Source organism: Odocoileus virginianus, chromosome 9, assembly GCF_023699985.2.
Source record: "Odocoileus virginianus isolate 20LAN1187 ecotype Illinois chromosome 9, Ovbor_1.2, whole genome shotgun sequence".
NCBI classification, from domain to species: domain Eukaryota; kingdom Metazoa; phylum Chordata; class Mammalia; order Artiodactyla; family Cervidae; genus Odocoileus; species Odocoileus virginianus.
Genome location: NC_069682.1, coordinates 57,399,312 through 57,426,042, shown reverse-complemented (window position 1 = coordinate 57,426,042; position 26,731 = coordinate 57,399,312). Strand labels below are relative to the sequence as shown.

General features: G+C 42.0%; 1 protein-coding gene across 10 annotated transcripts in view; it reads right to left on the bottom strand.

Annotated features, from left to right (window-relative positions):
* Positions 1–20,985, bottom strand: part of KIF3B (kinesin family member 3B) — a 36,803-nt gene extending 15,818 nt beyond the window's left edge. For 4 of the 10 annotated variants that reach the window (XR_011489601.1, XM_020916074.2, XM_070472511.1 and 1 more), the window contains exons 1-2: positions 20,880–20,985; positions 19,542–19,665 (exon numbers count right to left, since the gene is read on the bottom strand). The gene's annotated coding sequence lies outside the window, so the exon portion shown is untranslated. Of the gene's footprint in view, positions 1–4,266; positions 4,589–9,754; positions 9,936–11,165; positions 11,344–15,621; positions 15,772–19,541; positions 19,666–20,879 lie in introns of all 10 variants that reach the window. The other 6 variants (XM_070472510.1, XM_020916075.2, XM_020916077.2 and 3 more) reach the window with 6 other exon arrangements.
* Between the last annotated feature and the right edge of the window lie 5,746 nt (positions 20,986–26,731).

Genomic DNA, 26,731 nt, shown 5'->3' with positions numbered 1-26,731 from the left:
ACACTATTCCACCAACAATGTTAACTAGCTTGTCTACTCTTCAACGTATATTTTATCCTATACTACAGGTTGAGGTGGCTGGAAGCTTTACAAAAGCCCAAGTAACCTTATATGCTGTGGAACTACCATAACCTCTGCATAGAGCCATTTGGAGCTATCTATCTAAATTTAAAATGCAAAGCCCCTCTGATCTAGCAGTTGTATTTCTAAGAATTTATCCTTCAGATAGAAGGATATCTGTTGTGGCATCATCTGTGGTAGCAATAGATTGTGGACAAACCCAATTCCCATCAAGAGGGGCTGATGAAATAAATTTAATATATACAGTGGAATCCTGTGCAGTTGCTAAAAAAAATGTGCTAATCTAAACATAATCCTAAACCAAGATATGCTGTTAAGTGAAAAAACCTGGACAAGGAATATTATCTATAGCACAGTTTACATATGCATGCTACAATATTAGAAGCATACATGTAAAAGTGGTAACAGTGGCAACCTCGGGAGGGGAACTATGGGCCCAGAGGACACTCAGAGGTCTAGAGAAAGAAAAAAAAAAACTTTTCCCTATACACTCATTAGTACTGTTTGAATTTCCTATCTTGTACTGATAATACTTTTCCATTCTAAAATCAACTATGGCTTGTGCAAAATGTGTTCAAATAAACAAGGATGTGGGGTAATGCATTACAAAGAAAGCACTTATCCAGTCAATAAATTTTTAAAAATTTGAGTGCAAATAAGAAAATAGATGTTAAGAAATTTTTAAGTAAAAACAAAAAAGAACTTCCTTTGGTGCTAAAAACTCATGGAGCAGAAGAAAGGATGTTTAAATGGGTTCTTTGGGAAGGGGGAGGGAGCAAGCAAATTAGAGCAAAGAGATACACATGATGACGTTAAACTCCCCAAAACCTCAAACCAAGGGTTTTTAAAAAAACAGATAATTCTGACTTCCCTGGTGGCGCAATGGATAAGAATCTGCCTGCCAATGCAGGGGACATGGGTTTGATCGCTGGTCTGGGAAGATTCCACATGCCATAGAGCAACGAAGCCCATATGCCACAACTACTGAGCCCACGCTCTAGGGCCTGCAAGCCGCAACTGCTGAGCCCTATGAGCTGCAACTAACGAAGTCCATGAGCCTAGAGCCTGTGCTCCACAACGAGAGATGCTACCACCATGAGAAGGCTGTGCTCACGACAACAAAGACCCAGCACAGCCAAAAATAAGTAAACAGGCAAAATTATTTTTAAAATAAAAATTATTTTAAAATATATACATTTTTAAAATTAAAAATAAACAGGTAATTCACATGATTCTTGATTCAAAAGGTCCTTTGCTGACAGGTCCCTCTCCCTTACCTGTTCTTCAGCCAACCACTTCCCTGCTTACAAGGCAAGTATTATTAGATTTTTAATCTTCCTGAATAAGTTTATGCATAGCAAGCTCATATGTATTAATGCACACTTATCCTCTCTTTTTTTACACAAGTATAGTATGTAATACACAATACGCAGTGTCCTGCAGCTTGCTTTTACTTAACAACCTATCTTGGAGTTTGTTCCCCTCAGTAAATGCAGAGCTGCCCTATTCTTTATGACAGCAGTAAAACATCCCTCTGTATGGAGGCACTGTAATTTATTTAACCACTACCCTAGCACTTAAGCTGTTTCTGATATTTTACTATGAAAAACCTAGGACCACATCCTTTCATGTATGGGGAAAAAAATCTATCTGGATCACAGGATATATGCATTTGTAATTTTGATAGATACTTATAACACGAATTACAGTATTCATTGAGTTGTGAGACTGACCTATACCTTGCCAACAAAAGGCGGAAAAATGTATAGCCGTGATGAGTCATTCTAGGCATATATGCTGCCAATTAATAAACACAGAGTTGTTATGTTCCTTCATTGATCTTTCATAAAAAATTGTTCTGTCGGTAAGTAAGCACATGGAAACATGAGAAGCTACTTTTCATAATTCTTCTAATTGTTATATGTAATAAAATAATGTTCTCTAAGAATGAATAACCACAAGACCTCTTAGCCTCCCTGCATCAGTGTTTTTGTAAGATCTGTAAAACAGGGATAATTCTCCTTCATTTTGGATGATTGTCAGACTAACAGTGACTTATAAACGTGGAAATACTTTGTGAACTAAAATAAAGTCAGATTAAAATTAACTAATATAGGGACTTCCATGGCAGTCCAGAGGTTAAGACTCACTGCAGACAGTACAGGTTCAATCCTTGGTGGGGGAACTTTTGCTCACATGCGACAGCATGGCCAAAAAAGAAAAAAAAGTTAAAACAACTGCATCCAAAACCTTTGTCAAAGGGTTTGAAGATTACTGGTGGTGATGGTGGTGGTTTAGTCATTAAGTTGTGTTCGACTCTGGTGACCCCATGGAATATAGCCCACCAGGCTCTTCTGTCCATGAGATTTTCCAGGCAAGAAAACTGGAGTGGGTTGCCATTTCCTTCTTCCAGGGATCCTCCCGACCCAGGAATTGAACCCGTGTCTAGAGCATTGCAGGCAGTCTCCAACACTGCAGGTGGATCCCTTATTGCTGAGCCACCAGGGAAGCCTAATTTTATGCATTAAATATCACTAGACTACACCATGGAATATTACTCAGCCATTAAAAATAATTCATTTGAATCAGCTCTAATGAGATGGATGAAACTGGAGCCCATTATACAGAGTGAAGTAAGCCAGAAAGATAAAGAACATTACAGCATACTAACACATATATATGGAATTTAGAAAGATGGTAATGATAACCCTATATGCAAAACAGAAAAAGAGACACAGATGTACAGAACAGACTTTTGGACTCTGTGGGAGAAGGCGAGGGTGGGATGTTTCGAGAGAACAGAATGTATATTATCTATAGTGAAACAGATCACCAGCCCAGGTGGGATGCATGAGACAAGTGCTCAGGGCTGGTGCACTGGGAAGACCCAGAGGAATCGGGTGGAGAGGGAGGTGGGAGGGGGGATCGGGATGGGGAATACATGTAACTCCATGGCTGATTCATGTCAATGTATGACAAAACCCACTGAAATATTGTGAAGTAATTAGCCTCCAACTAATAAAAATAAATGAAAAAAAAAGAAAAAAGAAAAAAAATATCACTAGACTAATAGTTTCTCCTGTTCAATTCGTAGTTATCATCCTTAAAAAAAAAATCAGTTCAAATTGAGATCCAAATACCTAATCAGTGTTCAACTGTGGTGGTTTGTGGTTTAGTCGCTAAGTTGTGTCTAACTCTTACGACCCCATGGACAATAGCCTGCCACGCTCCTCTGTCCATGGGATTCTCCAGGCAAAAAAACTGCAGTGGGCTGCAATTTCCTTCTCCAGGGAATGTTCAATTAAAAGTAAATATCAAGTCATTTAAAGAAAACTATGTAAAAGGCAGCCCTTCATTCATAACCTTCTAGAAGCTACTAGAATTTTGCCGGATACTTAGAATCAGATATCAGAATGGCCAGGTTGCTGCGTCTCCTTTTCTTGTCTAGGGGAATGGCCCCCAAGCTACAGCTATGGCTGACCCCTTGCCTGACTCTCCCTCCACTTCAACAGAGGCCTGCCAAAAGCTCTCTGGGTGCCAAGCCCGAAGCCCAGGCCCCAGAGCTTCCTTTGGGGAGGTCTCTGCTGTAGTACATGGGATAGTTAGACAAGACCTGAGACTCCAAGGAATAAGAAACAGAAGAGGTGGATGGGGAACAGGTCACTGGAGAGGATCAATTCTTCTGCATTTCATACCCAGGGAGAGGTTTTACCTATGAAAGCAATGTGACCCCAAGCCTCTCTAATAAAACTAAAAAGCCTGCAGCAGGCTTTCATGCAGATCTTGATGTTCAGCTGCTTCTGTTACAGCCCTGTATATTTTTGAGTTCTCCAAAACAATAAAAACAAAGGAATGATAATGACCCACAGTAACCTTGAAAAGCTTTTAAAAAGAAGGAATTCCCAAAGTCTGAGTCCACTTAATTAAATCTCCTTGACTTGGAACACAGAACATCATTTCTTTTCTGAACTCACTGAGCTTGGCTGAACTAGTCATGTATTACTGACATATTACTTCAGGAAGATGGACTAATTTAATTTCCTGCCACCAGAGCTTAAAATCTTGCTGTGGGTCCTCCTCAAAGGAGAGGGTTTTCTTGGAAGGATGCCCTGATAGTCTTTATTACCTTCCTCCTCCTTCTTCTGGTCTGTCTAATTACAGTGATAAATCTTTAAAGGAACTCACAGCATTGCCAGGAAAGGAGAAACCACAGGTCAGCAGCTCAGCATCTTTATCCCGAACACCTCTTCTGCTTGAACTTGTCATCCCATTGTTAACAACCACCATTAGAATGGCTACTACATGTGAAAGATTGAGTCTTTGTCCAACTTCATCTCTTGTCTGCTGAGGAAATCAGTTGCACATTTCTCAGGGCAACCACTCTCTTCCAGAATCTTTCTTGTTTGGATTCACCCATTCTCACATGTGTTGTCAAGGAGTCCACAACAAATTCTAGAACTAGGTGTGGATTTGGATTATCAGTAACCAGTGGCTTCCTATAGAGATTCTAGAACAGAGGTCACAAACTGGTCACATTCTACCTAAAGCCATTTTTATTTGGCCCAACCGTTGTTTAAAAAAACAAAACAAAACAACCCCCCCCAGCATTTCTACCTCTATATCTGTATATGCCCTGGTGAAAAACCTTTGCACATACGTACAAGGAAACACAGAAAAGGATGCTTCCAGCAGCATTGCTAAAATAGTAGAAAACTGGAAACAACCTAATCATCCATTTATAGAGGAACTGAAAAATAAAAGATGGTACATTCATGCTACAGATAGTATACTATTCAGTATTTAAAAGGAATAAATTGGAGCAGGAGTCAGCAAATGACAGTCTCCAGGCCAAATCCAGCCCACAGCCAGTTTTTGTAAATAAAGTTTTATTGGAACACAGCCATATCCCTTTGCTTGCATATTATATATGGCTGCATTAGCTATAAAATAGCAGAGCTGAGTAGCTGTAGCAGAGACAGTGTGGCCCACAAAACCTAAAATCCTTGATCTTTCATAGAAAAAGTCTGTCAACCTGAATTAGTTACATATATTTACATTAATAAACAAACAGGCTGAGACTTTCCTCGTGGTCCAGTAACTAAAACTCTGTGTTCCCAACACTGGGGGCACAGGTTTGACCCGTAGTCAGTAAACTATATCCCACATGTTATAACTATAAAGATCTCACATGCCAACTAAGACCTGGCGCAGCCAAATAAATAAATTTTTTTTTTTAAAAAAAGAAAGAAAAAAAAAATAAAAAAAGAAAGAAAGAAAACAAACAGGCTGAGTGAAAAAGCAAGCTGAAAATGATGATTATGACTGAAAAATTAGAAAACAATACGGTGTTCATGGATTTGCATTTATGTATATGTAAATATTCCCAAAAATGGAATAGAAGGATATACAGTAATTTATGATAATGCCTGCTAAACCTGGACAGAGTGAAATGTAGAGAAGGGAACAAGAAATGTGAAGAATTTTTCAACTTTATCTGTAATACATTATCATTTCTCTTAAAAACAAATAGAAACAGGTTATGAGGCTTGAAGCAAATAAGAGAAAACATTAACAACTGTCAATTCTGCTTCCTATATTATTCTCTGAATGTTTAAGATTTCTGTAAAAAAATAAACAAAACTAAACTAAAGCAAAAAACCAACAGCAATTTCACATTAAAACCACAGGTTTTCTGCTTCTCTGGAAGAATGGGAATATCCTGACAGCCCCTGGCCCAGGCCCCAAGGGAACTGACAGGCAATGGGAACTGAATGACAGCTCAGCCACCCGATGATGGGCCCAGCCACCCAGTCCTCCCCAACCCACACTTCCTACTGTCTCACACCTAGCATGCTTTGCTCACTTACACTTCCTGCCTGGCTCCTGTAGGCATCTCTGTCTATGACCAAATTTATGTATGCACGCTCAGTCGTGTCCGACTCTTTGCGACCCAGTGGACTGTAGCCCGCCACGCTCCTCTGTCCATGGAGCTTTCCAGGCAAGAATACTGGAGCAGGTTGCAATTTCCTACATCAGGGCGATTTCCTGACCCAAGAATCAAACCCGTGTCTTTTGTATTTCCTGTGTCTCCTGCAATGGTAGGTGGATTCTTTACCACTGCAACACCTGGGAAGCCCTTGTCATGCTAGTCCATCTTTTTAAACGACACTTATCAAGGCTCTGTAATGACATGGAATGTGCTTAGCATAAATGAAAAAGCAGTTTACAAAATTAAATACAAGCAATCACAATTGCATAAAAATAAGACACACATCAAAACAGCAGTAGTGGTCCACTCTGTGAGATGGGACTGCATATAGGAGATTTTCCCTACTCCCTCAAGCTTTCTATATTTTCCAAATTTTCTCTAACAAGCATGTGGTATCTTTAAATGGGAAAAAAATAAAGGTCTGGCAATTCATTAGGAACAGCCCTGCAAGGAGGGGTACCGTGTGGGTACACAGTGCATACTAATACACCTTTAATGAATGCGTTCCAACGCAGTGTTCTCTAAGATCAGATCAGGTAAACACCTGCCAACTGCCTGGCCTGGAGTTCAAGGACTCAGAGTGTAAAGGCAGCCCAAGCCATAGATCACAGAGGCCAGCAGAAAAGGACCACAACACTCAGACAAGAAGATAAAAGTGACTCCCTATTAACCAGCCCAAACCAAGTCCCTGTGCAGCTTCCTCTCAGGGGAAGCAGCTGTTTCTACTCTGTATCCACCTCATCACCATCAACAGACTCTTTCACAACTGCTACTAATTGTTCTGAAGGATCAGGACTGCTTGTTTGCCAATCCCTGAACCAACATCAAGAGAGCAAGCTCAACTCTGAGTCTCTGGTTCCCATGACGGCCAGTTATCAAAATGGGAATTACACAATTTTCAAAACAAGATTACTCATCTCCAATTGAAAAAATAATATCCCTCTCTGGAGAACTTTTAAAAGGACATGGAATCTGTGTTGGGAGAATAGTTCTTTATCTGCCTCTATGTACATAAAATATATCTGGAGGAATACGCAAGAGCCAGATAACAACACTGGTTGCCTGTAGGGAAAAGAGCTGGGCAGTTGAAGGCCAAGAGCCAAAGGAAGGCTTTACAGTGTATATCCTTTTATACCTCTTGAATCATGTAAATATATCACCCAGTCTTAAAATCAAATTAGGGGAGAAAAAAAGATGGAAAATTTTTGTGAAATTAACTAAACTATATCCAGATGTTAAAACTCATTTTCCCCCTTTCATCTATCCACTTTCACTGACGACCACGAATATAACATAATACAATGTTTTAACTGATGAACAAGGGCCCTAGGAGTAAAGCTACTTGTTCTCACTTCATGGGGAAGCGTCATAAAAGCGCTTCTATGAGGTCTACAGCCATGGAGTCGTTAATCTTCTAATGTCAATGTTACATGTCGTGTAGCCTCAACCATAAAAGGCATTCAGAACAAAGATGTCAAAATAACAGACTAATAACATATATTCTGTTATTACGGGCATGGTTTATAAACATAAGGGAATCTTTTTCTGTAAGCCAAACAGTTGAGAGCTCTGTCTAAACACTTTGAAACTATCTGTTACAGTACATATAAGAGCCACAGCATTTCAAACCGGCACAAATTATTTAAGGGCATTTGAGCAATCAATATAAAAAAACTGAAGGGATTTTCATGACAGTCCAATGGTTAAGATCCCACACATCCACTGCAGGGGGCATGGATTCAAACCCTGGTTGGGGAACTAAGATCCTGCAAGTCGCACAGTACAGCCAAAAAAAAAAAAAATATATATATATATATATATATATAAAACATTGAAATGCAATACTTGAAACGTAATACTCCCTTGAAACAGCAACTCCATTTCTTGCTACTATTTTAAGACCATCAGTGAATAACTGAATACATGTGCAAGATGTACATACACCTTTATGTTTATCTCAGTCGCATCTCTGACCACTTAAACACTCATTGATAAGGAACTGGTTAGATTATGACATATCTCTACAATGGGAAATTATGCAATCATTAAGAATGGTAATAAACCTCTAGGTATTTACACAAGGAAAGATGTTCATGAGATCTTGTTGAGAGAAAAAAAGCAGGCTACCAAACAGGACAGTTACTATGATACAATTTATGTCTACATGTGTACATGCACAAGTGCAGAGACAGATGTGAAGGAAACTGTGCAAAGACAAGACACACTATTCAAGCGTGAACTTGAATATTCAGCAGGTCAGGGTTTGAAATTCTGCTCTGCCACTTAGCTATAAAATCTTGAGAAAGTTATATTGTCATAGTTTCTTCTATAAAATGGGATTAATAACAACACCTACCATAAAGAACTGTTATAAGGATTAAGTAAGCTAATAAATGTTAAATGCTCAGTCTAGTCCAAGATGCATAATAAACCCTCAAGAAAAGCAAGTAAGATTGATCTCCGGGGGTGAGCTTACAAATTACTGTTTTTGCTTTCTTTGGCCTTTGTGATAAGTAGGTGTATTTTGTTTCTTACAATCAAGCAGGGAGATGGCAATAAAAATATTTTTTCTTTGGGGGGAAAAAGGTCTAGTACCTTGGTTTCAGCTTACGTGTCTTAAGATGACAGACTACTTATCTGGAAAGAAACCTAGAAAGGTCACAGACAAGAAACATGAACACATAAATGCGTGCCCTGAATTCAAATTGCCACCACGAGCTCCGTCATTTGATGACCCCAACAGGCAAACAAAGAAAGCACTATCTAGCGGGGAAAAGCGGAGAAGGCAATGGCACCCCACTCCAGTACTCTTGCCTGGAAAATCCCATGGATGGAGGCGCCTGGTAGGCTTCGGTCCATGGGGTCGCTAAGAGTCGGACACGACTGAGCGACTTCACTTTCACTTTTCACTTTCACACATTGGAGAAGGAAATGGCAACCCACTCCAGTGTTCTTGCCTGGAGAATCCCAGGGACAGGGGAGCCTGGTGGGCTGCCGTCTATGGGATCACACAGAGTCGGATCACACAGAGTCGGATACGACTGAAGTGGCTTAGCAGCAGCAGCAGCAGCAGAAAAAAGAGGCAAAGAAACCAAAGCATTCATAAAGTACATTCATAAAAAATATATTCAAGTCTAGGGGACACTAATTCAGAATCAATGTGGGTCTGGGGCTACCTTGTATTCAATAGTCATGACTCATAGTACATTAAGTGCTTAACATATATACCTCTTCTAATCCTCAAAATCACATTTAGAGGAATAGGTATTAACCTTATTTTAAAAACAAGGATGGGAGGCTCAGAGAAATTTATTGGCTCAAGGTCACAGCAGTTAAACGGTACAGTCAGGATTCAAAACCAGGTTTGTCTTATTGAAAAACTCTAAACTTACTATACATATACACATGCATATACATGTGTATCAATATATGCAGAGATTAAAACAATTCAAGTTGTATATATAGTGAACAAATAAATCTTCCTCCTACCCCTGGGGAGATACTTGAAGCATATGCAAACATTAATATATGATATATTCATGCTTAATATATCTTAACTAATATAAACATTGTTTCCCTACTTTTAAAATTGAGGTGTAAGTAAGTATATATCATCATTCTCTATCTTATTTTATAGATCTTGGAGAAACCTCCCATTCCTCCAACCCTCACCCGTGTCCCCACCTTTTAAGTAGCTGCTTAGATACCACAGTACAGTTGCCTGATAATGTATTTGATTAGTCCTCCACTGAGGGAAACTCCAACAGTTTTGGTCTTTGCAAAAGTTTTTGGTCAGTGCAAACAACGCTGCAGTGAATGTCCTGAACACTGGGCTTCCCAGGTGGCTCAGTGGTAAAGAATCTGCCTGCCAATGAAGGAGATGCAAGAGATGAGGGTTTGATCCCTGGGTCTAGAAGATCCCCTGAAGGAGGAAAAGAATTACTCCAGTATTCTTGACTGGAAAATTCCATGGACAGAGGAGCCTGGTGGGCTACAGTCCATAGCGTCACAAAGAGTCAGATATGACTGAGCATAGACCATGAATGAATATACCTTTAACTATATGTGGGGGTTCTTAGTAGAAGCTACTGCTAGCGGTTTAAAGGCTATGCATGTCCTTTCGACAGAGGGCACGGTCTTACCCACTCCCCTGGCTATACCATTTATCCTCCCACCCACAGGGCACCCACCGTCCATATGACCCCGACATTCAGGGCTAATGCTCTGAACTACCACTAAGCTATGAAGCTGGAAGCGCCTGCCTGCCAGGAACTTCTTGTTCCATGTACTGATCCAGCAAAGAAATAGTCTCTCTGCTTAAAATTTATACTGTGATGTCAGAAATTTAATCAACCAAATACAACAACTGGTCCTTGAGTAGGACCCTTTTCTGGATCTTGATTTGAACAAGCTGATTATTAAAAATATATGAGACCATCAAGAGACTTCAAACCCTGAACATAAGATGATGTTAAGGAACTACCATTACTTTTTAGGTGTAAAAACAGTATTTTTTAAAGAAGGTTCTTATCCTTATGAGATACACACAAAAGCATTTTCAGATAAAAGTAACATGCTGTCTGGAACCAAAATAATCAGGGGTGAGGTCAGTGGGGTGGAAAAAAGGTCACAGGTGAACCAGAACTGCCATGTGCTGATAACTGCTGGAGCTGGGTAATGGGTTCATGGTTCATTATACTATTCTATTTTTACATATGCTTGAGAGTTTCCAAAATGGAAAAAAAAAGATTGCCTTCTGACCAGTGGCGCTTTTTTTTTAACTTTTAAGAAAATTTTAACTGTGGTTAAAAAACAAAACAAAACAAAAAAACCCCACATATTATAAAATGTACCCTCGCAACCAGTTTCAAGTGTACAGTTCAGTAATGATATTCACAGTGTTTTGCAACAGATCTCTAGAACTTTTTCATCTTGCCAAACTGAAACTCTATACCTATCAAACAGCAACTCCCCACCTCCCTGTCTCCCCAGCCCCTGGAAACCACCATTCAACCTCATGGTTCATCCGTATTGTAGCATGTGACAAGATCTCTGTCTTTTATAAGGCTAAATAACATCCCATTGTAGTATATACCATATTTTCTTTATCCATTGACATGGCCATGGACATGAGGGCGACTTGCACCTCTTGGCTATTGTCAATAATGTTGTAGTGATGATGAGTGTACACAATGACTTGTCCTTTTAATCAGACTGCCAGGCAGCCGGGCAGACAGCCACAACAAATGCTGTATTTGAACGAGGGAGGTGGCCTGGAATAACAAAAAAGAGGTTCAGACACACCAGGGATTGAAACCCAGTCCAACCATTCCCAGCTCTGGGACTCCATGCAAGTTCCCTCACCCCTCTGAGCCTATTTCTTCCTCTGCAAAATGGGACTATCATGAATGCCCGGCTCCTTGGGGTTGCGTGAGGATCAGAGGACAGGCATGACGATGCCTGGTCCACAGGAGGTGCCTCTGCTCTGACCCAATTTACAAGAGTAAAAAACCCTGGAGATGGGAGAGAGAAGCAACATGGCAGACTGAGATAATCAGCAGCAAAGCAAGCAGAAACCAGGGCGACCTGGCTCCAAAGGTCATGGCCTTTTTTCCACACCAGCATGTCCTAAATGTCAGTCATCTGACTTCACAGTTTTTGCCATATCCATACACTACCTGTACTATTATTGAGTTATGGTTTTGCATTAAACCTACTTTTAACACATGTTTCTTTTTAAAAGAAACTTTCTATCACTACTATAAATGGAAAACCAGTATCACTTGTTGTAAATGGAAGGTAACTGAAAATAAATATAAGGACACACAACAGTGTTGCTAAATTCAAACTAAATAACTGTAGCTTACCTAAGGCCCCAGAACTGATCTCCCTTGGTTAGAAAGGGAACTTAGCACATGTTAAGAAAGACTGAAACCAAATATTCTTCTTGACATAGTCAGAAGAGCCAAAAGTGTTTCAGAAGGAATAACTCTCACAGTGTCACTCAACAGAATTTAGGATGTTGTACCTGAGTGTCACCTAAAATCTTCCCCCATCCCATCTGGTTTAACCCCTAGAATCTAATCCCATCTAAATCCTCAAAATCAGAGTCCCATCATCAACATCTCTGGTGATTCTGGTGTGTACATTAATGTTAGAGAAGCTGCCTAAATACGCTACCTTTATAGTATACAGTTTCCAAAGTTGATCAAACAGAATATTCCATAAATCACAGGATGTTTCAGTAATATAATGAATTGGCTACATTTTAAAAATTCCTCTCTGAAAGTCCATCAAAAATATCATGGTTCACTGCCTGATTCCATAAAGACATGTCTGCTCTCACTGCTCATCCACTGCACAAAACTGATAACGTACATACAGTATTTCTGGTTAATGTCACCAGCCAATAGTCTGTTCAGAGAATGAAGGGTTTAAATGTTAAGGGCTCATGTCTGAGTCCTACTCACAAGGAATTCTGTATCAAAAAGAAAAACAGGGACTTCACTGTAGTCCAGTGGCTAAGACCCCATGCTCTCAATGCAGGGGGCCCAGGATCAATCTCTGGTCAGGAAACTAGATCCCATATGCCACAACTAAAAATTCTGCATGCTACAATGAAGGTCAAAGATCCTGTGTACTGCAAGTAAGACCTGGTGCAGGCAAATAATTAAATAAAAGAAGAAAGAAAAACAGATTAAGGAGACAGCAAAGGCTCACAAAAATTATTAAAAGATACCTTATGGTATGTGAATTATATCTCATGAAGCTTTTTTTTTTTAAGATATTTTTAGAGGGTACTAATCAAATCTTAAGAAGGAAAAGGTACAGTTTTCCTTTTGAACTTTATAAAGTTCTAACTTTCCCTAAACTAATTTATTTAGAATTGTTCTCTTACGAGGCTGGCAGAGAAGCAAAGATGCTCACCACAGCACTGTATGTGATTATTAAAAGCCAGAAACAACACCAGTGCCTAAAACATCACTAGGGAATGTTTTAGTTCATAATTACTAAACATGAAAACACAAAAAAATGGTTATGAAACGTTAAATGAACGTCTCCAAATACACTTTGAGAGCAACTATCTGAAAAGACATGTGCAAGTGGACCAGTAAGCTGAAACTGAATCAGAATACCCTTTTCAAAGGTAATCCTTCCCCACTAAACTATTAATGTCTGCCTTTTCAACTCTGTTTAGACACCATCTTGTTAAAAACATTATTTGGGAGGCTGCCTTTATAATTACATTTTTTTTAACAAGGGGACTTCCCTTCCCTGGTGGTTCAGTGGTTAAGACTTTGCCTTCCACTGCAAGGGGTACAGGTTTAATCCCTGGTGGGGGAACGAAGTTCCCACGTGCCTCAAAGTCAAACAACCAAAACATAAAATTCAGAAACAATACTGTAACAAGTTCAATAAAAACTTTAAAAAATGATCCTCGTTTAAAAAAAAAAACAACAAACTTGGACTTTCCTGGTGGTACAGTGGTTGAGAATCTGCGTGTCAATGCAGAGGACGTGGGTTCGATCCCTGGTCCGGGAAGATTCCATGTGACATGGAGCAAGTATGGAAGCCCGTTGCCTAGAGCCCGTGCTCTGCAGTGAGAGACGCCACCACCATGAGAGGCCCGAGCACCGCAGCTAGAGAGGAGCCTCCACTGTCAGCAGCTAGAGAAAGCTTGTGAGCAGCAAAGAAAACCCAGCGCAAACAAAAAATTATTTTAATTTAAAAAACATCATCAGAAACGTAAATACAAGTTTATGCAAAGATAATCTTTAAGATGTTCACTGTAGCATTACTCGTAGCATTAAGTATTGAAATCAGCCTAAACGACAATGATTAGGGAAACAGGTAAGAACTGCGTATCCATAAGACAAAACACATTTAGGAGTGCATTCTCCTTTGGACAGTAAGATGATTTAATAGAAGTTATTTCTGGGTGAATCTTAAGTTAATCCTCTTAGGATTTTCCTCATTTTTCCTCAGTGGAAATTCATTATTTTTATAGTCAGGGGAAAAAAAATTCTATTAAAAAAATGCTGACAACTGAAGAAATAAGCAGGGAAAAACACCATGTATTTCTTGAGCTAGAATCTGACCTGCTATTGCAGACCTTGCAAAACCAGTAACTATTTCCACCAAGAGCTATCTTCTTGCGGTTATCTTAAGTAACTCAAGCTGACGTTTTATCTCACCTGGATGGAATCTTTTATGATTTACTAGCTAGACTTCTTTGCTTAGGTTATTGAAATGTGTTATAAAGTAATGATTACTGCAGTCCCCTACGCTGCTGGAGACAGTACTATGAGCTTCAGCCTCTGTTTAATTTATATCACACATGAAAGCCTCAAAGCAAGTCCTCCCAGAAACCACTGCTGAAGGGGATGTTAAGGACCCCAGGATGGGTAACAGCATATCCAGTCTCAGCTCCCAAGAACCTATTACAATTTTTATTTCACTTGGACCCACTTCCATTTATACACTATGTTCAAATATGACAAAATGCAACTGCTGCAAATATCTTGCCAAAAATTATAAAAATAAAACCACACCCACTACAATTATCACTGATGCTAAAGCAAACTATGATTTAAATGAACCAGCATGCTAAAGATAGATGTGCCTGTGTGTGAAGAGCTCTCTGTCTGCGATCAGTGTGACAAAGTGAGGAGACAGAGTATGTCACCAAGATTAACTGAGCCCTAAACAAGAACATCCCAAGCAGCAATGCAGATGTCTGTGCTGATAAGATGAGCTGATGGTAAGGATCTCTGACTGCCAAGACATAGCTCTCAAAGCCCCACCCTGGAAGGCCTGGGAGAAAGCACTGCATCAAGTCACCAAGGAAAAGTAAAAGATTAGCCAACTCAAAGCTGTCTTGCAGGCAGCGCTGGGAGGGCCTTAGAAGACGACCCCATGTCCATTTTGACTACACAGATAGTGAGGGCCAGAGACACCAAGTTACTAGCCTTGGGTAACAGACCAAATGGCAGAATGTGCTTACAACTCATGTCTCCACCCAGATCCCGCTGCCTTTTCACACCAGAATTTCCTGTGATGGCACAGGCTTTGATCAAGAACTCTAAGATTGCGGAGATAAGGGGATATTGAAAGGAAAATCATGAGCCCACCCAGCAGACAGGGAGAGCTGAGGCTCAATAAAGGGAGTCTTTTGCAATTAGTCAGCTGGTGGCATAGGACTTTAGCCAGCTTCTCCTCACTGGTACAGATGTTATCAGCAGAATCAAGAAGCAGTTCAGCACTGAATGACTCAGAATACAAGCTCACAGTGCCTACCTGCTTCTCGTTTCAGGCCTGAATTAGAGCTAAGAAGAGGGAGAGGTAGCCTATCTCACAAATCAGATTATCTCTGTTGCCTGTCAGTCAAGTAATTGACATCCAGAATTATATTCAAATACCAAGGGTTTTTCCCCTGATTTCTTCAGTCATTCTATGAAGTCACTTTTCTTTCATCAGCATTTGAAGTTAGTCACCTGGGTACAAAAAGGAAAGAAAGGCCTTTGACAAGACATCAGGGAGGTGATGCCCACCTGAAAAACAGATGAACAAGTGAGTGGCTGAAAGAGCAGTGGACCTGGAGTCAGCAGGCCTGGGTAAGTTATTTGACTTCTCTGTGCCTCTACTTTCCTCTTCTGGAAAGTGGGATTCATAACAGTACTGTTACCAGGCTGCTATGAGGACTAAATGAGACAATGCGTGTAAAGTAAGAACAGCATTTGGATCAATAAATCTGAGCTATTCCTGTTACAGGCATACCTTGGAGATACTGCAGATTTGGCTCTGCAGTTACAGGCATACCTTGCAGATACTGCAGTTGGCTCTGTTCAACTATAATAAAGCAAATCTTGCAATCAAGCAGGTCACACAAATTTTATGGTATCCCAGACTATATAAAAGTTATGCTTATACTATACTGTTTATTAAGTGTGCAAGAGTATTATGTCTAAAGAAACAATGCAATTGTTTAATTAAAATGTAACTGTTAATTTAAAAATACTTTATTGCCAAAAAAATGTTAACCATCACCTGACAATGCAGGGTTGCCACAAACCTTCAAATTGTAAAAAAATGCAATATCCGTGAAGCACAATAAAACAAGGAAAGCCTGTGCTTTTATTACCATTATGTTTGGTTAAATCCTAGTTTTGCAACTTATAACCAAAGAGGGCATCACCAGCTTTAATGTACCCAGGAAACACCCTGGGGGGCAGGGGGTCTTGGTAAAATGCAGACTGGTTTACTATATCTAGACATAAATTCTACATTTCTAATAAGCTCTCAGGGCACATGGGTGCCTTGATCATACAGAATAGCCTTGGACCAACAAGGACCTAGCCCTGCACCTACCAAGTATCTAGTATCATTGACCAAAATGAATGCCCTCTCAACGCTTCATCTGTAAACTAAGTAAAATACATATGCCACATATTCTCAACTAACTAAACATTAGTACACAAGAATGTGCAGGAAAGAGCATTCAAAACTGAAAACAAAGCTAGACAAGCGGAGGTGGGAGAATTATTAGTCTTACTATTCACAGTGCTGAATCTACAACATTGTGAAGTCTAAATTTACAGAGGCAGTTATTAGCATAAATGAAAAGAAGGCTCAAATTCCCTTGCTCAGAAGAGATACTTCATTCAAGGATCCTCTAGGAATTCCAGCAGAACACAACAGCTTCTCCAGGGATTCCCAAATCAAAAGCTCTGAAACTTTAGAAATGTCATTCGATGGCCAAGAAAGAACCACTTTGGCAGGGAGACTGTGGCCATTTGAGGCACTGAACTTCACAAGTGATTCCATTCTGTCTCCCAGAGTTGGCCAGCCTTCTCCCAGGAACCTTCATCAGCAAAGATCTTGAGTTAGGACAGCAATGCCAACAGCAATGAAGCAGATGGGCACTGCCCTGGCACAGCCTGCACCTGCCACTCCACAAGCTGGCCAAGAGCCAGGCTTCAAGAAAAGTAGGGCTTCTGATGTCCTGGGGGAGGCTTCAAACAGACACACCTGGGTGTCTATCCTGTAGGATCTCCTCCCCAGAGGCTCGAAGTGTGATGTTTATACCTTGTGTCTCTCCTCCAAGAGTTCACAGGGAACCAGAGCTAATTCTTCCACACAGGGCACCTTACAAAAAAAGCTGTCTTATAATTTTCAAGGCAGATGGCACCACCAACATCTACCAAACTGCTCAGGCCCAAAACCCAGGAATCATCTATGATTCCTTGCCTTCAACTACCATCCCGCTGGTTTCACCTCCATGACACATCCCCAGTCTATCTTCTTATACCATCTCTACTGCCAACACCCTAGAAAGCCACCATCACCTCTCACTTGGCCTCCGAACAACTGTCCAGGCTGTCATTCTTATACCTCTTAAAATTCACTGGCCACAGACACCAAAGTGACTTTTTAGAAAAGACAAAACAGATTATGTCACTGCCTTCTTAAAGCCTTCAATGCTTTCCCATTGCTTCTGGAATAAAAGCCCACCTCCATGCTCTGGGCTACAGGCCCTGCATGACCTGAAGCCTCATCCCCACCCATCCCCCACACACCCACTTGCTCCAGCCACTCTGAGTCTTCTTTTGGTTCCCAGAATTTACTAAGCCTATTCCCACCTCAGAGACTTTATCCCTGCTCTTCTGCCACATTTTCAAATGGCTGGCCCCTTTCTGGCCACAAATCTCAGCAAAAATGTCATTATGTTAGAGTAACCTTCTTGGACCACCCAGTTTAAGTTGAAGCACCCCCATGGAGAAGTTACTCTCCAACACTGTTTTATTGTTTTCAGAGTACTTATTTCCATCCAAACGACCTTGTCCATTTACTGGTTTCTTTTTCTGCTGCTGCCATTAGAATGCAAGCTGCATGAGAGCAAGGACCCCATCTACCTCTCCACCATTAGAGCTCCAGGCTAGAACTGCACCTGACACACACCAAGTGATCAGCAAGAGAATGAAACTGAACCAGTAGGGGCAAGAGCACTGAACTTGGAGTCAGAAGGCCTGGAGGTCAATGTGAAATGGGCCACCTGCTAGCAGCCTGGCTTCTCTTACCTCAGGTCCCTCGACTGTAAAATGGGAATCTCAATCTGCACCTTCCTGTCCTAACAGGGTTACTGATAGACCAAATGAGTGAAGACATGTTTAAGCATTCTTGTAAACCATTAGGCACCATAAAGAGGGCACTGTATTATTAACCAGCAGAACAGAAGGTTCTTTCTCAGGGAGCCATAAATCAGTGGATAAAGGGCTTAGAGAGCAAGCCAAGACTTCTAGCCAAGGCACCCAACAGAAATCTAAGGACACAAGAGAAGTGAATCCACACCTTTACACCAAGGAGGGGAAAACACAAGACATGAACTCACTTAAAGACATCAAATTCAATTCAAATGCTCGCGATATGCAAATTAAGCTCCGAGGTCCTTGAAGAAATGTGGAGTTGGGGCTGATCTCCACATGCTCCACGTGCTTGGCAAATAGGGATTTGGTAAACATTTACTGAACTGGGAGTCAGACAACCAGACCTGGCATCCAACCATCAGCTTTCGTTTTTCTTTGCAACCCATTCTGACATGGGATTAGAGGTTCCTGGGGCAACCCTGTAACAGTGACATTTATACCATACTGTGATAGGTACCGGAGAAGGCAATGGCAACCCCCTCCAGTATTCTTGCCTGGAGAATCCCAGGGACGGGGGAGCCTGGTAGGCTGCTGCCTATGGGGTTGCACAGAGTCGGACACGACTGAAGTGACTTAGCAGTAGCAGTAGCAGTGATAGGTACTGTTTCTTGAATTCAGTGACCCTGTGAAGCTGACAAGACCTAGTATCATCAGCACATGCTTTAATTTACTCATTCACTAACCATCATTAAAATATAAAGCATAATTCAGGTTATTTAGGCTATGTTAAGCCTAAATAACAATAGCTAATGTTTACCAAAACTGCCAGGCACTTAACATGTATTAGGCATACATAAATCCGCACAACAGCCATGGATGGTGGATACTATTATTACTCTACTTTTCCAGATGCTGAAACTGTAGCACAAAGAGGTAAAGTAGATCACTCAGTGGCACACAACTTAGAAGCAGCAGAGCCAAGATTTGAACCCAGGCAGCTTCATTCCATGCCTTTAAACCACTAGCATGCAATCAGAATTGCACAATAGCACTAAAAGGACCCATTAGCTTACTCCTCTCATTTTAAAGAGGACGGGTCAGGAGGACAGAGAAACCCCTTTAAACATTCCAACTCTTTTCTGAAATTCACACTTCGGATGGTATCTATTTAACTGAAGCTTTATGTAAGATCTTGTTTCCTTGTCAGTGGAAGAAAAGCCTCTAGCCACAGCAGTCAGAAGGAACGAAAGAATACCCTATGGCTTTGTAACGGCTACCACTGAGAAAACAAAGATATCAGGGTACGGAGAAGAAAATACAGGATTTACCTGGAAATGTGTCCAGCTCCATCACTTAATAGGTATAAAATTCTTAGGCAAGTCATTCACTTTTCTTAGCCTCAGTTTCCTCATCTTCGAAATGGAGATGACATCACCACCTACCTGGCAAAGTCTATGTGAAGATTAAATGAGATAATATACCTGAAAAGTGCTTCTTAATCATATACAGCTGACCCTCAATATTTGCGGGAAATTGGTTGCAGAAGCCCCGGTGGATACCAAAATCCATGGATGCTCAAGTTCTTTATACATAAAGGTGAAGTACATAACTTCATTTTAAAAAAAATGCATCCACACAGTTCAAACCTGTGTTGTTTAAAGGCCAATCACACTTGGAAATAGCTATTACTGTTTCAAGCACTTCTCAAAAGACAGAAACATAACTCTTTGTCTTCTGGAAGAGTCAACAAGACCTAAGTAAAAAAATAAAACCATAACCTCAACTATCAACAAGGACTTGACCCCAGGGTTTCCCCCACCAGGACTATTTTGCAGAAATCCACACCACCTCCCTTGCTCTTAGCAGAATGAAATAAAACTGAGGGGGGATATCAACAAGGGAGGAACATCCATATGAGCTGGTGCACTACACACCTAAACTCTATCAGTCTCAAAATCAACCCCTCCAGGAAGCCTTACCAAAACCACCCCATATGCCTCCTAACAGCTTGTTGAGCACTTACTATGTGCCAAGCTACTTGACATACCCGTCTTACTGGATTCCCACTGCAGTTCATTAACGCATTTTACAGATAAGAAAAGAAGGTTCAGAGATTAATTTGCCGAAGGCCACACCATTACTAAGTGGAGATGCATAGTCTCAAATCCAGACACTTAAGTTGGGCTCTTGGCCCTTCTCCTCCCCACTGAGGGAACTTCCAGCATACACGGCTCAATATCTTAAACACTCCGAGAAGCAAGTGTTAGGACCCCACTGGGCAAACAGGTCAACTGAGGCCAAGAGGGAAAGGGACTTGCCCAAGGTCACACAGTGAGCCAGGGGCAGCGCCAAGATTCGGACCCCAAGCTTTCGCTTCCCCACCTCCCTTACCGCTTCCCCTCTCCCTCCCGCTTCTCCCCAGAGCTCGGCCTCTGACTTCCACGCCTCGCGGCCGGGCCTGGGGTCGGGCCGCACTCCCGCTTGGGGGAGAAGGGAACGAGGCCGTCCGGACTGCCTGAAGATGCCCAGGAGGCAGAGCAGAAGATGCTCCAGCTGCCGGAGCAGCAAAGCCTGTCGGTGGTGCCGCCGCGGGCCTTCAGGGGAAGATCCCAAGCGGCGGGAAGATCGGCCCTGCCCAGCGGCCCTGCGGCTCCACCCCGACTCACCTGCAGCCCGAGCTGAAAGCGGGCGGCGGCGGGGGCGGCGGCGAGCCGTGGGCTTAGCCGTTGGCTCAGCCGTTCCCCGCTGCCCCGGATGGGGAGAGAACGAGGCCGCTCACTTCCTTAGCAACCGGCTCGGCGACCTACTTCCTTAGCAACCAATGTCAATTTCAATAACTTTATTGAGAGGCGAATGACGGTCATTGACAGTCTGTCAGGCAGGGCAGGGAGGGGCCGGACCCGGCTAGATACTGGTGCTTAGTAGGTACCCAAGACCCTTCGGTCCTTTCACCCATCTAAGGGGGTGTGAGACGAGCGACACACGGTCTGACTCCGCCTGTTAGTATCTCGTGCCTCAGTTTCTCCGTCTGTAAAATGTAACGCACTGGCTTTGCTGCGCCCTTTGACCTTTTCTAAAGTGCTTTCATGTCTCAAACTCCCATTTAGAGTCCAACAGACCACTCAACCAAAAATTTAGCAATCGTTCCTGTCCCTTCTTTCTCCTTCACATGCCCCTCCCACCCCATTAAGTCAGTCACCATGTCTCTTATTTAGACTGTGTATGTGCATGTGTTAGTCGCTCAGTCGTGTCCGACTCGGTGACCCCGTGGACTGTGGCCAGCCAAGCGCCTCTGTCCGTGGAATTCTCCAGGCAGTTCTCCAGGCAAACTCTGGAGTGGGTTGCCATTCCCTTCTCCAGGGGATCTTCCTGACCCAGGGATCAAACCTGGGTCTCCTGCATTGCATGCAGATTCTTTATCGTCTGAACCAGTGCCTCTCAAATATTTCTCCTATCCACCTTTCTCGATCCCCAGTGCCATCACATCAGGCCAGGCGTTGCCCTCATCTCCAGCCTGCCTGGCATAGTTAAGCTCTACTTCTACTCCTGTGTCCAGCCCTGACCTCCCAATCTATTTTCCACAAGGTGGCCAAAGTGATCATTTTAAAACATAAAGCAGATTGGGGCACATTATGCTCAATACCATTTAATGGACTTCCACTTCTTTCAAAATCAAGTCCAAAGCCCTTACTACTTCCTACAGAATCAGTAAAACTCTGTTCTAGCCACATTTGCCTCTAAGGCCAGGTTCCATACCCCCTCCCCCAGGAACTCAACCTGCTGTTACCCACTGCCACATGCTGTTGTATCTACCATGCTTGGTCCGTAGTAGGTGCTCGATAAATATGCGGGGTCCATACATGCTCAGTCGTGTCCAACTCTTTGTCACCCCATGGACTGTGGTCTTCCAGGCTCCTCTGCTCATGGAACTTTCCAAACAAGAATTCTGGAAAAGGTTGCCATTTCCTACTCTAGGGTATCTTTCCTGACCCAGGGATCAAACCCTTGTCTCAGACGTCTCTTGCATTGGCAAATGGATTCTTTACCACTAGTGCCACCTGGGAAGCTCTGAGTACCTGGGATGTTCTTCCCCACCCTACATCTTACCTTTGTTTAGTGTGGCAAATATTGCTACTTGCTCCCCTCACATTATTTTCTGGCTCCTAAACACACAATTAGACAACATTTCCCAACCTTGCCTGTCTCTCAGACCAAGTTCTGGTCAAATGAATGTGATGTGCGCCATTCTCAGGCCTAACCCATAAAAAACCTCTCGTGTCATTGTTCATCCTTCCTCAGCTTTAAAGTGAAGGACTTCAAAGGGCTTGAAAGTGAAGGACTCCAAGGCTCTAGGAGATGGCTGAGTTGCAGAATAGGAGGAATCTGGATCAATGAGACATCTCTTAGTAGACAGCTGCCCACACTAGACAAGAAAATAAACTTTTACTGGATTCTGCTACTGAGACAAGGAGAATTTTTGTTAGAGCAGTTAGCTGGCCCCAACTAAGATACCTAACTCTGAATCATCCTTTGGGTCCTTACTTACTTCCCTTCACATGTTAACCCACCCTACGTGCCTACCCAGCATTATTCAATATAGCTAAGTCAATGAATCATGTTTACGCTATAACTACAAACACTGTTTCTGCTGAACCCAATAATGTGGGTTTATGTTTTATTTCTTCCACACTTTTTCATTTGTTTTCTTTGTAGCTACTGCTATTTTTTTCTATATGTCTTAAACTTCTTTAGAAATTGTGTTTTGAACTTCTGTTAGAAATTGTGTTTAATGGACTGAGCTAATTTTCTCATTGTTTTTCTCTTTCATCCCTCTTTTTGGCTTTTTTTGTTCTACTCTCCAGGAGATTTCCTCAACTTTAGCATCCATTTCTTCTAAGAAAGTATTCTGGGCTCACCTTTCAGTTATCAATATTATTCACTGCAGACGTTAGATCATAACTTCCTCCTCCTGTTAAAGTCAGTACTTCCCCTCTGTCTCTGTCTGCCGAAGGTCTGCCAAAATTTCTGGACCACTAATGTCTGCCTCCTCTTCTATTCACATTGTGGGCTGATACATTTTTTATTTCTTACTGTCATATAAGCAGGAGTCAAGGAGGAAAAAAAATCAATCAATACTACATGTTTATATTTATAATTTAAAAAAACCAGGTACATAAGGAGTATAAACAGCTAGTTCAGAGAAAGGGTATAGAAAACATGGCTTTCAAATATAAAAAGATGCTCCACTCACTCATACTAAAGGAAATGAAAATTGAAATAACATTGAGATTTTTTTTCACTTATCAGAAAGAAAAAAACTTTGGTAAGGTCCTATTGATGAGAGCCTGGTCTTGCTTCTGTCCTTATCAAGCTGTATAAAACTGTGTAGAAAAACAGGATTAGTAATAATAGTACTAAAGTGTAGGGTGATCACCTCATCCTTGTTTGCACAGAACTTTTCCTGTTTGCTATCAGTCAAAAGTCCCATCTCCAGGAGAATTCCCTGCCAGTCAAGTGGTTGGGATTCTGAGCTTTCGCTGCCAAGGATGTGGGTTCAATCCCATGTCAGTGAACTAAGATCCCATAAACCACACAGCATGGGGGGGAAAAGTCCCATCTCCCAGGAAAACTCTCAGCTGGGCAAACCAGGATGGTTATTCACCCTAGTATGGTGGGGTACTAGTTTGATATATTACTTAGTATGTTTCCATTTGCTTTCACACTGTGACCCCTTTTCCACCCAACTTAGACTTTGAGACAATTATTGCTCAAGAAAGAGTTGCTTCAGCAGAAAAATAGGGAAAGGATGTTCTGAATTCTAAAGTCCTGGGGAGAGGACTCATGGCATGGAAGAAGTCATTACAAGTCAGAGCAGGGCTCCCAAGCGCCCAGTTCTGGAGACTTGGTACGTTTGAGGGAGAAGAGAGAGGATGAAAATACAACAGCAGGGCAAGAGGCCAGCGGGGCCAGGACGAGTGGGTCCTGATGTGGAGATATCATGTGGACCAAAGCAGAGACCCCTCCGCTCCAGCAACACCCCCCTCCCAGAGCAGACTCCAGTCTAGAAACAATCTGGTCTAATTCCAGTGAACGCCATTGTGTCAGTTCATTTTAAGCAATAGTAACCAACTCTGGCTGATGAAAAGCAGAAACACAATTCATTAAATAAGAAGTTCAAGGACTTCCCTCACAGTCCTGTAGCCAACACCCCGCACTCCCCAAGCAGGAGGCACAGGTTCAATCCCTGGTCAGGGAACTAGATCCCACATGCCACAGCTATGAGTTCACATGTCATGACTAAAACCCAGAACAAATAAACAAATAAATAAAAATAATTTAAAAAAAAACACAAGAGTTCAAAACTCATCAGGAAACTTCTAGAAGTGGGCAGGAATGACAAGATCAGGCCATGTGACACCATATACTATGGAGTCAGTCTGGTGAGGACATTAGGTACCCAACTTTCACCACAGATATCTGGCCATGGGCACTATCTCAACATCATTCTCATCTACCCTGCGCATGAGGTTTGCTGGCAGTCTCAGCATCTTTGTAACCCAAGCTCTGATTGGTTGAGTCTGACTCACAGGCCCATCTCATACCTGCAGTGGAAACTATAAAGGCAAATATCTGGCTTTTGGCTTCTATGGTGGGAGAAGACTGCCTTCATTTACAAAATGAGAATTCCTTGAATATAAGATAGGGATTCTGTTGTTGTTCAGTTTCTCAGTTGTGTCTGACTCTTTGCAACCCCGTGGACTGCAGCACACCAGGCTTCCCTGTCCTTCACCATCTCCCAGAGTTTGCTCAAACTCATGTCCATTGACTCAGTGATGCCATCCAGCCATCTCATCCTCTGTTGCCCCCTTCTCCTTCTATTCTTAGGCAAGAAAAAATCCAGTTATAACCATACATCTCTCTACCAAAGATGTCCATCAGTCCTCCTCCTCACTGTCACTCAGAGACACCGTCACTCTCCCCAGCAGTCTCCATGCACCCAGTGGCCACCAAGCTGGAACGAAGCCCAGTGTGTTGTGAAACTTTGCTCAGTCCCCATCTGATTTGTCCTGTGAAGACATCTCATTTTAATGGCCAGGAGCATCATGAATCCCCTGTGACAGAGGAGGGCACTGGGTACCTAGGGGTTGGGGGCAGAAGGGGTATGAGGACACAGATCTGTGGGCACCTGTCCCAGGCGGAAATGAGTGTAGCCAGCTTGCAGTCTCCTCCCAAACCAGGAGAAAGACAAAACACAGCCCAGAAACCCATGAATAATTTTATTTTGATCTCACCCAGGGAAGATAACTTCTGATAGACTCCATACAGGGTTGACAAATGGCAGATGGCTGGCTCTGCATTGCAAGAGTAAAAATCACCAAATTTCCTTTCTTTTCTTGACATTCTAGAGCAGTGCTATCCAACAGATCTTTCCACAGTGGTGGAAAAATTCTATATTTGATGGTGTCCAATACAGCCACCAGCCATGTATGGCTATTGAGTGAGATGTGCCCAGTACTACTAAGGAATTGAATTTTATTTATTCAACTTGAATTAATTTAAGTTTATATGTCCAGGAGTGGGTAGCAGCTACCATAATGGCTAGCACAACTATGAGATATGAAAAATGACAAGCATGACTGTGCGGTCCAAATAACCTTGGGTTTGAATCCCGGTTCCACCTCCACCAGATAGCTGAGTGTCCCAGTACAAGTCACATTATCTCTCTGGCACTGTTTCCTCATCTGAAAAACGGGGCTATTAATGCCACTGCTCAGGTTTATTGTGAGGATAATGGACATACAGAACGGAACAGTGCTTGACACTTAGTAGGTGCTCAAAAAAATGGTGACTCTTTTTCTCTCTTTTATTGACTGAGGGTCATGGCTTCCTCCTGGCAAACAATAGTTGCAGTGTAAGGAGTCCTGCCAGTTACAGATTAGTCTTCTTGGAAATTTCATACCAATTAGGGAAGAGGGTTGGAAAGGGATGGTGTAAAAAGAGGGAGAAGGTAAGTGAAATAAGTCAAGCAGAAAAAAATAAATACCATATAACCTTACTTCCGTGTGGATTCTAAAACAAATAAGCAACAAAACAAAAACCAAGCTCATGGATATAGAGAACAGATTGGTGGTTGCCTGAGGCAGGGGGTGAGGGTTGGTGAGGTAGGTGAAGGGGGTTAAAAGGTACAAATTTCCAATTATGAAATGAATGCAATGGTGATGTAATGTATAGCACAGTGACTAGAGTTAGTAATTCTGTATTGCACATTTGAAAGAAGCGAGGAAACTGGGTCTGGAAAGTTCTCATCACAAGAAAAAAATTGTTGTGACTGTGTGGTGACAGATGTTAACTGGGCTTACTGTGGTGATCATTTTGCAACACATATATACAAATATGGAATCGTCACATTGCACACCTGAAATTAACACAATGTCATGTCAATGGGAAAAAAAAGAGTGCAAAGAGAATGATCTATGAGAATGAGAAGAGGTGGCATCCCAGCGCCCCTTTCAGGAAG